At 35.6% G+C, this 16,609-nt stretch overlaps 1 protein-coding gene and 1 long non-coding RNA gene across 5 annotated transcripts in view; both read left to right on the top strand.

Moving 5' to 3' along the window:
* Nucleotides 1-16,609, top strand: part of ZFAND3 (zinc finger AN1-type containing 3) — a 383,326-nt gene that overhangs the window by 13,056 nt on the left and 353,661 nt on the right. The gene's annotated exons all lie outside the window — the stretch shown is intronic.
* LOC306666353 lies at nucleotides 5,280-8,616 on the top strand. The gene is made up of 2 exons (XR_013765280.1): nucleotides 5,280-7,762; nucleotides 7,800-8,616. It is a non-coding gene; the product is annotated as an uncharacterized lncRNA (long non-coding RNA).

The following is a 16,609-nucleotide window of genomic DNA, read 5'->3' as shown; positions in this document are numbered from 1 at the left end:
AACATTCTTCAGTTTATTTAGCTATATGACGACTATATTGTGACTTAAGGGAATTTTAAACATTCCATCATTTGAACTGGGTAATCAAAGATAGGTCATTTTAATTTATAGATAGGCTCTTATTAAAGTGTAATCATATACCATTATGTAAATGATAAATGTGTTAAGTATGTGATTGATGGTAAATACAAAAATATATTTTAAGCTTATTTAAAATTATATTGATACATTTTAATAGTTTCATAAGTATGATGTCAACTTACTGTCTTTTTATTTTAGAATCTCTCTGGGCAGGTGAGCAAAGTTGAAGCTATTTTGATATTGTGCCATTTTATAATAATGGGAACTGGCAGGAAGGCCCAGGTCTGCAATGTGGTCAGTGTTTGGATCTCCAGACCAGATCATCTTGCCTTTTTAAATTTTTTGATGGAGGGTTTCGATAAGTGACTAATGCTGGCCTGGAACTTGATTCTTCTGTCTCAGCCTTCTTAGTGTACCACAGCTGAATATCTTGCCATATTTCAACCTACAAAGATTAGAAAGTTTGTTCTTGAGCTTCTAGCTCAGAATGGGATACATGTTTACTGTTGACAATACATGTTTTAGCTATCAACCATAAATCTACTTTCTGTTTCTATGGAGTTGCCAAGTCTGGACATTTCATATGCCTTGGAATTACATAATAACATGGCCATTTATTTGTGCCTGACTTCTTTCACTTAGCATGTTTTCAGGGTTGTTCCATGTTTTAGAATGTATTAGGACTTTATTTTTTTATGACCAAATATTTCATTATTTGGATGTGTCATATTTATCAGTTGATAGAGTTTGATCTGTTTCTACTTTTTGGCCATTATGAATAATACTGCTATGAACAATTGTGTGCACGTTTTTGAACATCTATCTTTAGTTTGCTTGGATATGTACCTAAGAGGGGGATTGTTGGTAACGCTTAGGTTTGATTTTTTGTGGAATTGTCGTACTCTTTCCCACCAGCAATGCACAAAGACTCCAGTTTTTCCACATCCTTGCCAACATTGTCTTTTGATTATAGCCATCATAGTGTGTGTGAAGTCATATCTCATTATATTTTGATTTGTATTTCCTTGATGGCTAATGATGTCAAACATTTTTCCCTGTGTCCTTTGGTTTGGCCATTTGTGTATTTTCTTTGGAGAAATGTCTATTCTCCTTTGCATAATTTTCTCAATTCTTTTTTTTTTTTTTTTTGTGATGCTGGGACCAGACCCAGGGTCTCTACCACTGAGATATGCCTCCAGCATTACAAAATTTAAGGTTGGGTTTTTTTTTTTTTTTTTTTTTGTTGTTGTTGATTTGTAATTTCTTTATTGGATATACAATTTGCAAGTATTTTCTCCAAGTTTTTTTTAAACAATATATTTTGAATGTAATCTTTGAAACACAAAATTTTTAGTTTTTGTGAGGTTTAATCCTCCCCACCCCACTTTTTTTCTCTCTGTTGTTTGTGCTTTTGGTATACTAAAAAAAAAAAAAAAAAAAAATGGTACCTAATCAAAAGTCATGAGATTTATGTTGTCCCTTGGGATCCATGTTGCTCCCTGTCCCCATGCATACCAGAATCCACAGAGAGTGGGGTATCATAGTGCAGCTACTCAGCTAGGCTGAGCCTCGGTACTCTAGTCCCTTGTATGAAATGGTTTAGTGATTTCTCCAGTTTATTTTTCTTTGTCAAGATTGTTTTGGCTGTTTTAGATTCTTTGCATTTATACAAACACACACACATACAAATATATATAAAAAAAAAATATATATATATATATCCCCCCACCCCCATGAATGGGGATCAAACCCAGGGCTCCTCCATGTCTACTATCAAGCCCCATCCCCAGCCCATATGAATTTTATATCAACTTGTCAGTTTCTACAAAAAAGCCAGCTAGAGTTAGATAGGGGATTTCATTGCATTTGTAAAAGAGTTTGGGGGATGTTGTCATATTAATAGTAGTCTTCTATTTTTAACATGGGATAACTTTCTGGTTTATCCATATCTTCACTTTATGTGTTTTGTAGTTTTCAGTGAACAAGTCTTACACTCTTTTTTAAAATTTATACATATTTTATTTTGATATTGTTATAAGTAAAATTGTTTTCTTAATTTTGTTTTCAGATTGTTCATTGATATTGCATAGAAATACAGTTTATTTTTGTGTATTGATCTTGTACTGTTTAGCCTTGCTTGAGTTTATTAGCTCCAATAATTTTTATTAAATTTCTTAGATTTTCCATATACCATATCATATCATCTACAAATAGGAATAGTTCCTCTTTTTCAATACAGATGCCTTTTATTTCTTTGTTCTGACTAGAACCTCCATTGCATGATTGAATAGTTATAATGGGAGCAGATATCCTTGTTTTGTTCTTGATCTTTGAGGGGAAGCATTCAGTCTTTAAACATTAAATAATGATGTTATCCGTGGGTTTTTTTTTTTTGTAGGTGCCTTTTATTAGGTTGAGGAAGTTTCCTTCTGTTACTAGTTTTGATTTTTTTTCCTTTCCCTTCATGAGAGTGTGTTGGATTTTGTCAAATGTTTTTTCTGTGTCCATTGAGAGTCTGTTCAAACTTGCTCAGTCAACCTTGCATTCCTGGGATAAATCTGACTTGGTCATGATGTATGATCCTTTTAAATATTTTGCTGGATTTGATTTACTACTACTATTTTGTTCAAGAAGTTTGTGTCTGTGTTTGCAGGATATTCTGGTCTGTGTTTTTTTTTTTTTTTTTTTTTTTTTTTTTAATGGTGTCTGTGATTTTCGTATCAGGATAATACTGGCCTCATAGATGAGAACTGGGATGTGTTACCTGTTTATTTTTTGGGAAGAGTTGGTGTTTTCTTCCTTAAGGGTTTGGTAAAATGAATCAATGAAACTGTTGTTCCTTGTCTTTTCTGTGGAAAGTTTTAAAATTATCTCTTTATTTACTGATAGGCTCTATTCAGATTTAATTATTTTTCTTGTCAGTTTGTTTTGTCCATTTAGTCTAAGTCATCTGATTTGTTGTTATATAGTTGCTCATAGTTTTCCAAACTATACAGATATGACTATACTACATTGATACAGTTTTACATCTGTTAGTTGGTAGTCATATCCATTCTTTCACTCTGGAGTTTAGTATTTTGAATCATCTTGGTTAATACAGTTAAAAGTTTGTTGCTTTTGTTAATCATTTCAAAGGACCAAATTTGATTTCATTTACTTATTTTCTGTTCTCTATATCATTAATTCCTGATCAGATCTATTATTTATTTCCTTCTTAACTTTTGGTTTTGTTTGCCTTTTTCTCATTTTTTTGGGCGGGGTGGTGGTGGTACTGGGGATTGAGCTTAGGGACACTTAACCACTGAACCACATCCCCAGCCCTATTTTGTATTTTCTTTAGAGACAGGGTCTCACTGAGTTGCTTAGTGCCTCACTTTTGCTGAGGCTGTGAGCTCGAGATCCTCCTGCCTCAACCTCCTGAGCTGCTGTTACAGGTAGGCAATACTGCACCCTGCCGTTTTCTCATTTTTTAAGGTGGAAGCTTATTGATTTGTGATTTTTCTTTTTCTTTTTTTTAAATATAGGCATTTATTGGAAGAATGAAGGAACTTTGGATTATGCGGGGGAGAGTGGTGGGGGGTAGGGATGGGGAAAATAAATAAATTTAAAAAATATTGGCATTTACAGTATAAGTGTAATTAGTTAAATTTTCTCTAAGCTGTGCTTTAACTGAATTCCATAAGTTTTTGTGTATTTTCATTTCTCTTGGAGTAGTTTCTAATTTCCCTTGTGATTCTTCACTTTAGATTTTTTTTAAAGCAATAGATTAAATATGCATTGGTTTTGGGAGCAATAATAATTGTTACCACTTATTGAGTGCCAGTCACTTTGTGCATTATTTCTCTGACCCTCAGAGGAATTGTATGGTTGGTGAAATTGTGATTTCCTGTTTTATAGACAAGGAAACTGAGACTTAGCAATTGGCTGAGGTTTTATGTAGCAAATAATTTTCAGAACTGACTCTTTGGAGTTTGTGTTCTTTCCACTGAACTATATATTATGGGATGAATCTGTAATAGTCTCTAGTGTCTCATGTGTTCAGAGGTGGGAATTTTGTCAAGTGATTGGTTCAAGAGGGCTCTGACCTTATTAGTGGATGAATCCATAGATGACTGAATGAATGGACAGCTGGAAGGTGGAACCTAGTTGGAAGAAGTGGGTCACCAGGTGTGTGTTAAAAATAAGTGTTAAATGTTTTAATGTCTATTTTCTTGTGTACAGTTGAGTTACTTTTGGAAAGAAGAACTTTTTTTCATTCCAGAGTCCCATACTGTAGGGGACATTTTTTTATTCTTTACAATTTGTAATGATGCTGAGTCCTTTGTGACTAATCAGTAAGTACTGACTGTTGAAGGCCTTGGTAATAAGTTTTGACCATGCCTCCCCTCCCCCTTATTTTGTTAGTTTCTTCTCTTCAGGACGTGGGGTGAATGCAAACTTTGAGCTTAGAATTTCAGGTTCTTCTTTTCTTTTTAGAATTTCAGTTTCTAAATGAAACTCCCTGTCTTCAATCCTTCCTTAAAAAGAAGGGAAAAAAGAAATGAAAAGAAGAGAAAGAGAAATTGTAAAGTGTTCTTACATATGTCTTGACATTCTACAGATGACCTTGTTTTTTCAGTAAGATACTAGTTTTCATTTGAATGGATGATCTTAAAATTGTGCTGTATCTGTTGATTAGTTACAGGGATTGGGGAGAAATTTACTTTCAGAATCAGAATAAGGTATTTAATGCAAGTCCTTAGGTACTGACAGTTATCTTCCTAGGAATCTGTCTGTAGTGGTCAAGATAATATACTTGATAATACTTGAATCAAAACATTATAAATTGTTATAAACCTTGGCTTTGCAAGTGGTATTTAGTAGCAATCCCATAAGGATGTCACTGAGCCATTACGTTCAACAGCATCTGTCTCCCCTCTTTTATGTACTTGGGGCAAAACAAAAAGATGTACTGGTAAATTAGAAGGAACTAGTAGTTTTTGACTCAACATGATTATCTATGTAAGTCAGTCCTTATCATAATGGGCCAAGCATTTGTCTTGGGAAGCTCCCTTTAAGTGGCCTTAATTCCTTTATAGAGGTAATTTTCTCCTTATTTGTCTGGTAACAGGTTTTTTTTTTTTTTTTTTTTTTTTTTTTTTTTTTTTTTTTGGTAACAGTTTTGAGAGGTCATTAGGAATATCATGGAAACATAATAATAATATGCTTGTGTAGAACTTAGCCATTTTCAATATGCTTTGGTGTATATATCTCATGTATCCCTTTAAAGCCTTTACAGGCAGGGGAACATTATTTGAATTTTTCAGATAAGAAAACCAGCTGACTTATGTGTCAGTAGTCTCATTTACTCAGGGTGCTAAGGCTGAAGGAATAGTTTGAACCCAGTAGTTCAGGGCCAGCCTGGACAACATAGTGAAACCACAGAAACAGAAACAGGAATAGTTGGCTACTTCACAGGGCTGGTGTTATTTTCTGAGATCTCACTTAATTGTTGGAAAGCAAAAGTTTGTTCTTCTTGCTTTTGAAAGTCAGAATTTTTTCCTCCTAAGATCTCCTTAGACTTTTGGGGACGCACTTAAGCTAATCAAATTCATATGAGACCCAGTGAGTTAGTAAAAAGAAGTGAAGATTAACTCAGTTGGTTAGAATAATGGAGATTATCTACATAATAATGAAGCATGGGATTAAAAAATTTTTAGGATATATTTTGTCACTATTTTGCTTCAATCTGTTATACAGGTCTGATGAAGACTTATTGTTCATAGATGGCACCTTGTTTCATCATAATGTGTTGGAAGGGACCTGATACTCCCTTAAGCCTCTTTTATAAAGACACTGATCTCATTCGTAAGGGCAGAGTTCTCATGACTTATTTCCTAGATGACTCCATTTCTGAGTATTAGCTTCCAAACTGAATTTTGGGGGGACACCAACATTCAGATCATAGTACTGAATAACCCAAACCTTTAACATTGAATCTGCTGCTGCTTTGATCTTGGGTTTCCCAGCCTCTAGAACTGTGGGCAGTAAATTTCTGTTTATAAATTACCCAGTCTAAGGTGTTGTGTTATAGCAGCCTGAATATACTAAGACACATAAGTAAATTCATTTATGAAATCTCAAGGAATAAACTATATCATACTGTATTATTTTACTTTCATTCCAGAAAGTTCTCTTGTATCAGTTTCTAGTCATTCTACTTCTTCCCCCATTCATGCTTCCTGGATAACTGCTGTTATAATTTTTTTCCCCCATCATAGATTAATTAATTTTGCCTCTTTGGGAAGTCATATAAATGAGATCATGTGATAGGTCCTCTTTTATGTAAGGCTTCTTTGACACAGGGTTATGTTTCTGATATTCTTTACTGTTGTCAAATGTATTAGTAGTTTGTTCCTTTTAATTGTATATTTTAAAATAGTGTATCATTATATACCACCATTTGTTTCTTCTGTTTATAGACACCTTAATTTGTTTTTTAAATAATAATAGCAACAATATGAGAGGCAATTATCAGCAGACATTTTTAACTGATATGAAGAATGGACTAAGACAGATTGTAATTTTGTTAGGTAAATTTATATTCCAGCTGCCTTTTTCTAGTTGCCTCAATTTGGTTTCAGATATAGTTCCGGAAATACCCTGGCCCCATGAATATTTCAGTTCCAAACCATCTCATCCATCATCCATTATGTATTGTTTCTTACTAAACGTTGATTTTTTAAACTTTCGTGTTTGTGTGTGTGTGTGTGTCTGGTGCTGGAGATCAAACTCAGGGGGGCAAGGAGCTTGTTAGGCAAGGTTTCTACTCACTGAGCTATCCCTATATCCCTAGCCCCTGATCTTAATCCCTTAAGCTTAAGCCCAATGTGCCTTGACTATTGAAAGGATTTTCTTTTTTTATTTTAAAAAACAAGTGCTCATCCTCACTTGTGATCAAATTTTGTAAAATTTTGCCTCTAGAGCTAATATGAGAGTTTTGTTTTGGAAAATATGTGATCTGCTTTATTCCTGTTCAGGGACCAATGTTTGTTTTATGACTTGAGACTGTTTTTGCAGTTACTCAGTGTTTCCTCATTAGAAAACATTTAACATTCCCAACAATCTTTTCCTTTTCAGCACACCAGCCCTCTCTTACCTTTGAAATTTTCAACCACCTCTAGGTCCTTTTAATTTCTCCAACCCACCCCCCCACGAACAAAACAAAACACTGATTGGGACATATCCCCATAGTTAATATAAAAATGTCTTAACCAGTGCTGAATACACTAAGATCATTTCTTAAACTTTTCATACATTGCTTTAAAAATAACTGTATGGTTCTCTGTTCCACTTTTCAAGTTGCTATTATCAATATATTCAATATAGGTGATCTTTGGTCATTTTTCAGCTAATCTGCTTATATTTTATATCTAAATTTGCTAAACTGTGCTTATATTTTTCTGGTTTTCTGGTTTTTGTATACCTGTTTTTGACTTGCCAGTTCACTTTGTATCTTAATTTGTGTATCTGTATTTTCTGCGAGGGATGGAAGCTAAATTGGATTGTTAGGGCTTTATAAAGGTAGAAACAGGAACCTGAGGTGAGAGTGCTCTAGTGAGACATTTTGGTAGAAATACTGATAGTTGAAACTTACTGACCCTTATTTCTATCCTGTTAGGAAAAGGGCTGATAAAGTGAGGTTTGGGAAGAGCACTTGGAAATATTTCTAGCTATAGTGAATTCACTTCAACACTTAAGAAAATTTTGTGATAATTTTAAAACCTTGTAGCCTTTCATTATGTTGCTTCCTTCCGCACTCACCAGTTTGGTTCTTTCCTTGATATTAATAAACAGAAACAGTTGTTTTCAATTTCATCTTTTTTTAAAAAAATCTGTCTCCTGATGAAGTTTCTTAGGAGCAAGGACTTAGTCTAATGAGAAGAAACAAGATCAAGAGATGTGAATAATTTATGAAAGCTTAGATATTGAAGGGACGGATTAGTTTTAGTTTATCCTTGTTTTCTGCCTTGCATCTTTCTGACTTGATTTGCTGTTATTCTCTTTCTTATTTCATTCACCATCTTGCCAACTTTCTTGACATTGGGGATGTGTCAGACCTCAAGAAGAGAGGGACACCATGGAGAATGGTTTTATGGTACTCAAAAAAACTGACTTGGAAGTCCTCTTTACTTACTGAGTGTGACTTGCCACATTTAGCAGAGAGGGTCTTGCTAAGTTGTTTAGGGCTTTGCTACACTTTTGAGTCTGGCTTTGAACTTGTGATCTTCCTGCCTCAGCCTCCTGAGCCTCTGGGATTATAGGCGTGTGCCACCATGTCCTGCAAGAAAATGCCTAGGGAGGCTGAGACAGGAGTGTCGTGAGGTCAAAGCCAGCCTCAGTGAGAGCAAGGCGCTAAGCAACTCAGTGAGATCCTGTCTCTAAAATACAAAATAGGGCTGGGGATGTGGCTCAGTGACTGAGTGCCCCTGAGTTCAAATCCCAGTAAACACCCCTCCCCCCAAAATGATAAAATTAGAAAACATTAAAAGAAAATGGTTTTTGAAGCAGGTTGCACGTATCATCAAGAGAGCCAAGTACAATCCTTTTGTTGATCATATGTGTCCCTGCTCCTTAAGTTTGTTAGTCAGCCTTCTGTTACTGTAACAATACATGAGATGATCAATTTATAAAGAGTAAAGGTCCTGGGAGTGGTGATGCATGCTGTAATCCCAGCTACTTGAGAGGCTGAGGCAGGAGGATCATAAGTTTGAGGTCAGCTTGGACACCTTAGTGAGCCACCTTGTATCAAAATAAAAAAGGATAGGAATGTATCTCACTGGTAGAGTGCTTTCCTGTCATACAGGAGGCACTATATTCAATCCCCTTATTTGGTTAATATTTTTCAGAAGTTTCAGAACATAATTGAGGTGGCTTTTGGTACAGTAAAACTGCTTACTTATGGTCTGGAAGCAAGAGAGGAAGAGGAAGGAGCTGGGTGATTCCACAGTCTTCATTAATGTTATTCTGCAGATGGCCTTCTGAAGACCTCTGACTAGGCCTTACCTCTTAGAGTCTCCAGCCTCCCAGGCATGCTATTCTGGGGAACAAGCTTTCAACACAGGGGACTTTGGGGAGGTGGAGGTGGAGGAGGTGCATTTAAGACCCACAATATAGCACTCAGAAACTTGTTAGGCTATATTTGTCCCTTCCCTTTATCAGTCCCTTCCAAACATATCCTCTTAGGGAATGCTTACAAAGTGCTTTGGGGAAATGAAATAGGTTGAAACTGTCATGGATAATAACTTTCCCAGTTTCTGAACTTAAAATGAGCTGTATAGCTAGCTTATTATTGAAGATAAATTTACCTTTTAGAGATCTAAAGACCATCAGATTTTTTTTCTGGCTAGTTTTCAAAAATGAAACTCTTCTTTTGAAATTTGTTTTAGAACTTATATTTCCCATGCAATTTGCTCTAGTATATTTCCCATTACATATCCAGGTTGTGTTTAAATACTTGTATAGCTTTTCCTGATCCCACAGGAAGCTCATGTTGGTTTTCCCTGAATGTTGGCTTTCACTTGTTCCTCAAATAGCACTGATTTATCACATGTACACATCTGAGTTCATTGTAAGCTGTTCGAGGGTTGAAACCATCTCATCTTTCTTATTCTCTCAGTGCCTCACATTGTATTTTGTTTAAAATGTGTTGAATAGGGTATATTCCTAGGTACATTATTTTAAAACTGAGCCTTAGAAATTTGTATTATAAAAAATAGGAAAATTATAATATGAAATCATAAGGGAGGTGATTAAACTCCTAATGATGACAACTGGTATTTCTGTAGCATTATATAGTGTACAAAATCTTTCATATAAGTTTAACTGTATACTTTTGATTATTCATGGAGGGTTGGTTACAGCTATTTAATCATATTAACAGAGGAATAAAACAAGTATGGAACTTGCTGAAACTCACTCATCTTTTTTTTTTTCCTCTTTTTTTTATTTAAAACTTTTTATTTTTTATTTTTTATTGTAAACAAATGGGATACATGTTGTTTCTCTGTGCATGGTGTAAAGGCATACCATTTGTGTAATCATAAATTTACATAGGGTAATGTTGTTTGATTCATTGTTTTTTTCCCCTTCCCCCCACCCCTCCCACCCCTCTTTTCCCTCTATACAGTCCTTCCTTCCTCCATTCTTGTCTCCCTCCCTAACTCTGACCCTAACACTAACCCCTCCCTCCCCCATTATGTGTTGTCATCATCCACTTATTAGCGATATCATTCATTCGTCCTTTGGTTTTTTGAGATTGGCTTATTTCACTTAGCATGATATTCTCCAATTTCATCCATTTGCCTGCAAATGCCATAATTTTATCATTCTTTATGGCTGAATAATATTCCATTGTGTGTGTGTGTGTGTGTGTGTGTGTGTGTGTGTGTATGTATATATATATATATATACATACACACACACACACCACAGTTTCTTTATCCATTCATCAATTGAAGGACATCTAGGTTGGTTCCACAATCTGGCTATGGTGAATTGAGCAGCTATGAACATTGATGTGGCTGTATCTCTGTAGTATGCTGATTTTAAGTCCTTTGGGTATAGGCCAAGGAGTGGGATAGCTGGGTCAAATGGTGGTTCCATTCCAAGTTTTCTAAGGAATCTCCACCCTGCTTTCCAGAGTGGCTGCACTAATTTGCAGCCCCACCAGCAATGTATGAGTGTACCTTTCTCCCCACATCCTTGCCAACACCTGTTGTTGCTTGTATTCTTGATAATCGCCATTCTAATTGGAGTGAGATGGAATCTTAGGGTGGTTTTGATTTGCATTTCTCTTATTACTAGAGATGTTGAACATTTTTCCATATGTTTGTTGATTGCTTGTAGATCTTCTTCTGTGAAGTGTCTGTTCATTTCCTTGATTGGATTATTTGTATTCTTGGTGTAGAGTGTTTTGAGTTCTTTATAGACTTTGGAGATTGAAACTCACTCATCTTGTTAGAGATGAAGCTGGAACTCAAACCTGTTACGTAAGTTATCTAAAACAGCCCTGTAATTTATATTTTAATTTTTATTCAGGTAGGTTCTACTTGAAGAAGAAACAATATGTGTGGAGTTACAAAATAGGTTGTTGCAAGATGATAGTTGAATTCTTGGCTTTAGTAGAAGAATTTCAGTGTTATCCTGGCAATACATTAACCAGGTATTTAATTTGCAGTGTTCAATGTATGTTATCCGTTGACAAAATAGTTTATGAAAGTTCCTTTTTATATTTTGAGAATTAAGAAAAACTGGTATAAAGTTATTTGCACAAACTAACAGTGCTAATAAAATCTTACTAGTTTAATACTAGACAGATGGTTACATAATCAGAGCACTGTAGACACAAAATGATTTGAGGGATTGTTCTCAATTTACCATTTTATGGAGTGTAATTATTACCATTCTAGATGGATAGGAAGGAAGTTTGTAATGTGGCAATTGGTCAGCAAATTCCTGCTCAGGGCCAAAGCTGGCACCTTTTTTTTTTTTTTTTTAATTGAGAATGACTTTATATCTTTAAAATGCTGAAAACAGTATTTCCATGAAAATTGCATGAAACTCACATTTGAGTGTCCATAAATAAAGTTTCCTTGGAACACAGTTGTACTCATTTATTACTTATTGTTAACCACTGTTTTTTTGCTCCAGTGGCAAATTTGAGTAGTTGTGACACAGACCATATAACCTAAAAAACCTGAAACAGTTACAGAAATTCTTTCCGTCTCTCTTTTTTAAGGTATTAGTACTTAATTCTCTTCTGTGGAACCTCAGTTGAGAAAGGCTACTATTACCAGTGAAGGTTAGATTACTTTAATATTCTTTGTATTTAAGAGGAGTATGTGCATTGTATCCGTTTGGAGAATTTGATCCATTCTTTGCTTGTTGTCACTTGACTTTGACAATTGTAGATTGGGCACCCAAGTTTTATTTTGTTCTTATTACATGCTGAGCTTAACTAGTTCATTGTATTTGGCATTTTGAAAATCACTTTTTTTTTTTTTCAAATAATGCCGTATATTGGGGTTTGTTTTTGAGATGCTGCTAATTGGCAGTTTCAAACTGGACAGATTGAGGCCATATAAAGCCTATAGGTGTTTGTCAGACAGCAGTGAAGTTTAAAATCACCTGTCAACACCAGGGAATTTTATTATCATTTTCAGTTTTGAATAATGAAGATTCATTATATTCCTGTGACTGTACCACTGAATGGGGACACTGGTAATTTTACTTGCGTATAGACTATTCTTTTTGTCTCTGTAGCCTCATAAATTACTCTCTGCTAGCCTTTTCTGGCTTTGTATAAAAATTATTTCTGTTAAGTTTTTAATTAGGAAATGCAGAAATAGAACTACTTACATTATCATGACATAAACTAGCCACAAAACTTAAACTGGAGAGGGAGCTGGCTATCTTACAATGTGATTGAGTTTATCCTTGGAGAGATGTGTTTAAAAAAAAAAATGAGGGCTGTGTTTGCTGTCTTCATGCTGGTAGTTTTATATAATGCTGAAGACAGTTGTAGACAGGAATGAGAGAACTGTTGGGAGAGCTGTCAGCTTCTTAAAAGTTCTCGTTTGTATGGAACTTTATAACTTCGATCTAGTTTTGACAAGAGGGTTCTTCAGCATCTCGTTTTCCTGTAGAAGGGAAATGTAAATAAAAATTAATTCCAAGGTTTGACAGAAGTCTTAAGGCATATCACCCAATAGTGCTGTATTATTTGAGTAATTAAACTGCTTTCCAAGTTGAGATGAATTAGCTCAGATCTCACTTTCCCACTGCCTATCAGCAGGAGCAGCAGATGGCCAAAGAGTTGGAGTGAATATGGAGGATAGGAGAGATGGGGGAGTGTGGGGTGTATAGTGTGCCACATCGTAGAGCCGTAGTTCCTTTTGAATTGCTTTGTGCTATTGTGTTTTTCCTTTTTCCTCTCACTCTTCCTTTGGGGGAGAGGAGAGGTGGATGAATTGCCTAATTTAGTAATTTGTGTTTGTGTTAGTATTTTGATTTTGTTTAAAAATTCACTCTAAGATGAAATAGAGTCATGATAATAGCTGAAAAATGTCCTAAAGGGCAGCTGATGGGCCTATACTTTGGTTAAGTGTCTTCTGGGAAGAGTATATGATGGTCCTGAGTAAGGGATGAGAGAGACTTTGGAGGTTCTGTCACCATCTTCTGTACTTTGTCATAGTCTCGCCTAGTTGTGATTGCTTTCTGTGCTACCTTCTCCTGCCCTTGCTGCTGCTACTGTTGCCTATGCAGGTACCTGTACAAGGGCTAGGTTGTATGTAGTCAACAGGTTAAACAGTGGTTCATTAGAACATTGCATTTACCCTAAACGTAGCCCCAGGAGGTTTATTACTAGAGTGGGATTTTGTTCCAGCCCTGGAATATCTTATCTTAAATAAGAGATAAGAATAAAAACAGATGATTGAAACATAGTCAGAAGCAAGATTCTCTTCTCTTTTTGGTACTGAGGATTGAACTCAGGGTCTCGTGAATGCTAGACAAGTGATTTATCTCTGAGCTGCATCCCAGCCCATTTTATTTTATTTTACGTTATTATTATTATTTTTTTTTTATATTTTATTTCACTTTAAGACAGTCTTGTGAAGTTGCTGAGGCTGCCTTCAAACTTGCAATCCTGCCTCAGTTGCCAGAGTAGCTACAGGTATCTGCTACTGCACCCAGCTAGCAAGATGGTTTTCTTTTAGTTGAAGCTGTTTGGCACCAGTCAGAGGTAGCTTTTTGGAAGAGGTGAGGTTTTTCTGAAAGTGTTAGCTATTACTGTGACAAAATGTTTTGAGAAAATTAAGTTAAGGAAGATTTATTTTGGTGCATGATTTCACTCTGTGGTCACTTGGCTCCACTATTTTTGAGGGCCTACTGTGTTGAGGCAGAACATCTTGGTGGAGAGCATGTGGTGGAATATGGCCATTTATCTTGTGTTGGCTAGGAAGCAGAGAAAGAGGAAGGGCCTGGGGATAAGATATACTCTGTAAGAACATACCCCCAGTAACCTCCTCCTTCAGCTAGGCCCCACTTCCCAATAGCACCACCATTGAGGACCAGGCTTTCAACGTATGAACCTTAGGGGAGTATTCCAGATCTAAACTGTAATACTGAGGGAGGATAGATGGGATCAATAGCCTTTTAAAAACCTAGCCTGGGAATGGGATTGGGAGTGAAGTCAGTTTGCACATATTCTGTTTATTTTGTGTCAGACATGGCTCTAGGCACTAGGAATGCAGAAAACAAGTCTCTGTCCTCATGTAGCCTGTGTGAGGGTGACACATCTACTGGGTGGTAGTTACTTAGTAGGGGCAGAAAGTATAAAATGGGGTGTAGCCTAAGAAGTGAAGTAATGCCCCCCTTAAAGAAGTCTATGATGAATGCTTTAAATTTGAGACTACTGGGAAGATAGTGTCAGGACTGTAATGTTAATATAGCATATGAGAAAGAATTTTTGTATGACATACAGGGAATTGACAAAAGAGGCAGTCCCTTAAAAGTTTTCATTTGCTTTTGCTTTATTCGTTTTAACTTTTTTGGGAGCAAATTTATGTTGTTAACATTTGGTGTGTCAGCAGGGATAGAAGGAACAAGGTAAAAAAGTTTGTTTTTAAGAGTTCTAAGAATTTAATGACTGCTTTTATTTCGGACAGTTCTTCTCCTATTCACAGCAGAGTTGAAAGGCATAAATTATTTCCTTGATGTGATTAAGTCTTAAGATATAAATCACATACAGATCAGGTAAATCCTTAGATCCATGAACTTTTATCTCTCCTCATTGAGCAGAGGTCGATGTCTTTATTAACTTCTCAGGGCCTTGAAAAAAATCTGTCAGTTTCTGCCTTGACCTCAGAGCCTTGTACAAGGTCAAATCACTGTTCCTTTTAGCCACAGTTTCCTTGATTCCATTGTTAAATTCTCAGTTTTTCCCCTTGAAGGTTCCATGTCTTTTTCTTGTGTACAGGGTGTTTTTTAGCTGTGTCTTCTCTATACAATGCCCTAGCTGTCTCTGATGACTCTATAGAGTATCTCTAAATGACTGGTTGTTTGTATGTGCTCCTCTGTTATATCTATACACATTACTTAAGACTATTTTGCTTATAAGAAACAGTTTCATTAAAAATAATTCAGTCAATTAAAATAAATAAATAAATAAATAAATAAATAAAAAATAATTTAGTCAGAGGAAGTTCATTTTGGGAGGGCGGTGAGAGGTAGGCTGGCCCAAAGTCATGACTTATTTTTAATTGTTTCATGATGATCATAAGCTCATCAGTTACACATGTGGTGATCTAAAAAAGCTAATGAATTAGTAATAAGTGCAGTTTAAAAGATAAAATTATTGGAAGTTTGAGGTTTACAGGATAAAAATAACAGTTCATTTGGGACCTTGCTGGATTATGATGTGGGTGCTTATCAATTACCTTTTCTTCCTTTTACTCTCTGGGTAATCATTTCTGGTATTAACAACCAAAAATCCTACCTTTTGGAAGATTGCACTGAGGAAATCAATTTTGGATTCTTTGGCAATTCACATTTGTGTCTAATGTAATTCAGCTGTTGACTTTTTGGGGGGAATGCTAATTCTTTGACAGAAGTTTGAATCTAATGAGAAAAGAAATTTGTTTTGATGTAAGGAATTTTTTCTTACCATTGATTCTTCCTTCAATCTGTAAAAGTATGAAGACGAAAGTGAATGTTTATACTTCCCTGATTTCATTGGTCAGATGAAAAGTTTTTCTCTTTTTCTTCTACTTCCCTCTCCTCTTTCTTTCTCCTTTTCTTTCCTCTGCAGTGACTTCATACATGTAAAATCTAGATTCCATTTTGAAATAGAACCCATATAAAACTTTGTGTAATATGTGTACACATAACTAATGTATAAGTATACAATTTGTTAGCAGCCTTTGTAATTATTGCTGCCTCATTTGTTGAGTATCAGGAGGAATTTTCTCAATAGAAACTTGACAAATTAATAACATTGTTCATAGTTCAGACTTTATTGCATGTAACCTCTTTTGGTGGTGCTGGGGATTGAACCTAGGGCCTTGTGTATTCTAGTCTAAACAGAACAAAGCAAAGCAAAATGACAACATTTTATTTTTGGTGCTGGGAGTTGGACCCAGGGCATCATGTATAGTAGGTATGCCCTCTACCACTGAGCTACATCCCAGTCCTGCATATACCCTTGAGTGCTGATACCACACTCAGGGATGATATATAATCCTTTATCATTTTTTTCTCTTCCTCTTTCAAACCTTGTCCTCCTTTTTGTAAACCTTAGTATTGGATCTCTTTATTGTCTTTTTTTTTTTTTTTATCAACACGATGTATAAATTCATTTTCTGTTACTGTAACTGACTATGTGAGTCTGAGTAAAAGAGGTTTAGTTAGCTTACAGTTTTGGATTCTGAAAAGTCGAAGCAGCCTGGCTCTGGTAAGAGCCCCTTTTGGCTTTGGCATATCTGGTGGA

This window comes from Sciurus vulgaris, assembly GCF_902686455.1.
Source record: "Sciurus vulgaris genome assembly, chromosome: 7".
Classification (NCBI taxonomy): Eukaryota; Metazoa; Chordata; class Mammalia; order Rodentia; family Sciuridae; genus Sciurus; species Sciurus vulgaris.
Note: the sequence above shows the minus strand (reverse complement) of the source record. Positions and strands in the feature narration are given on the sequence as shown.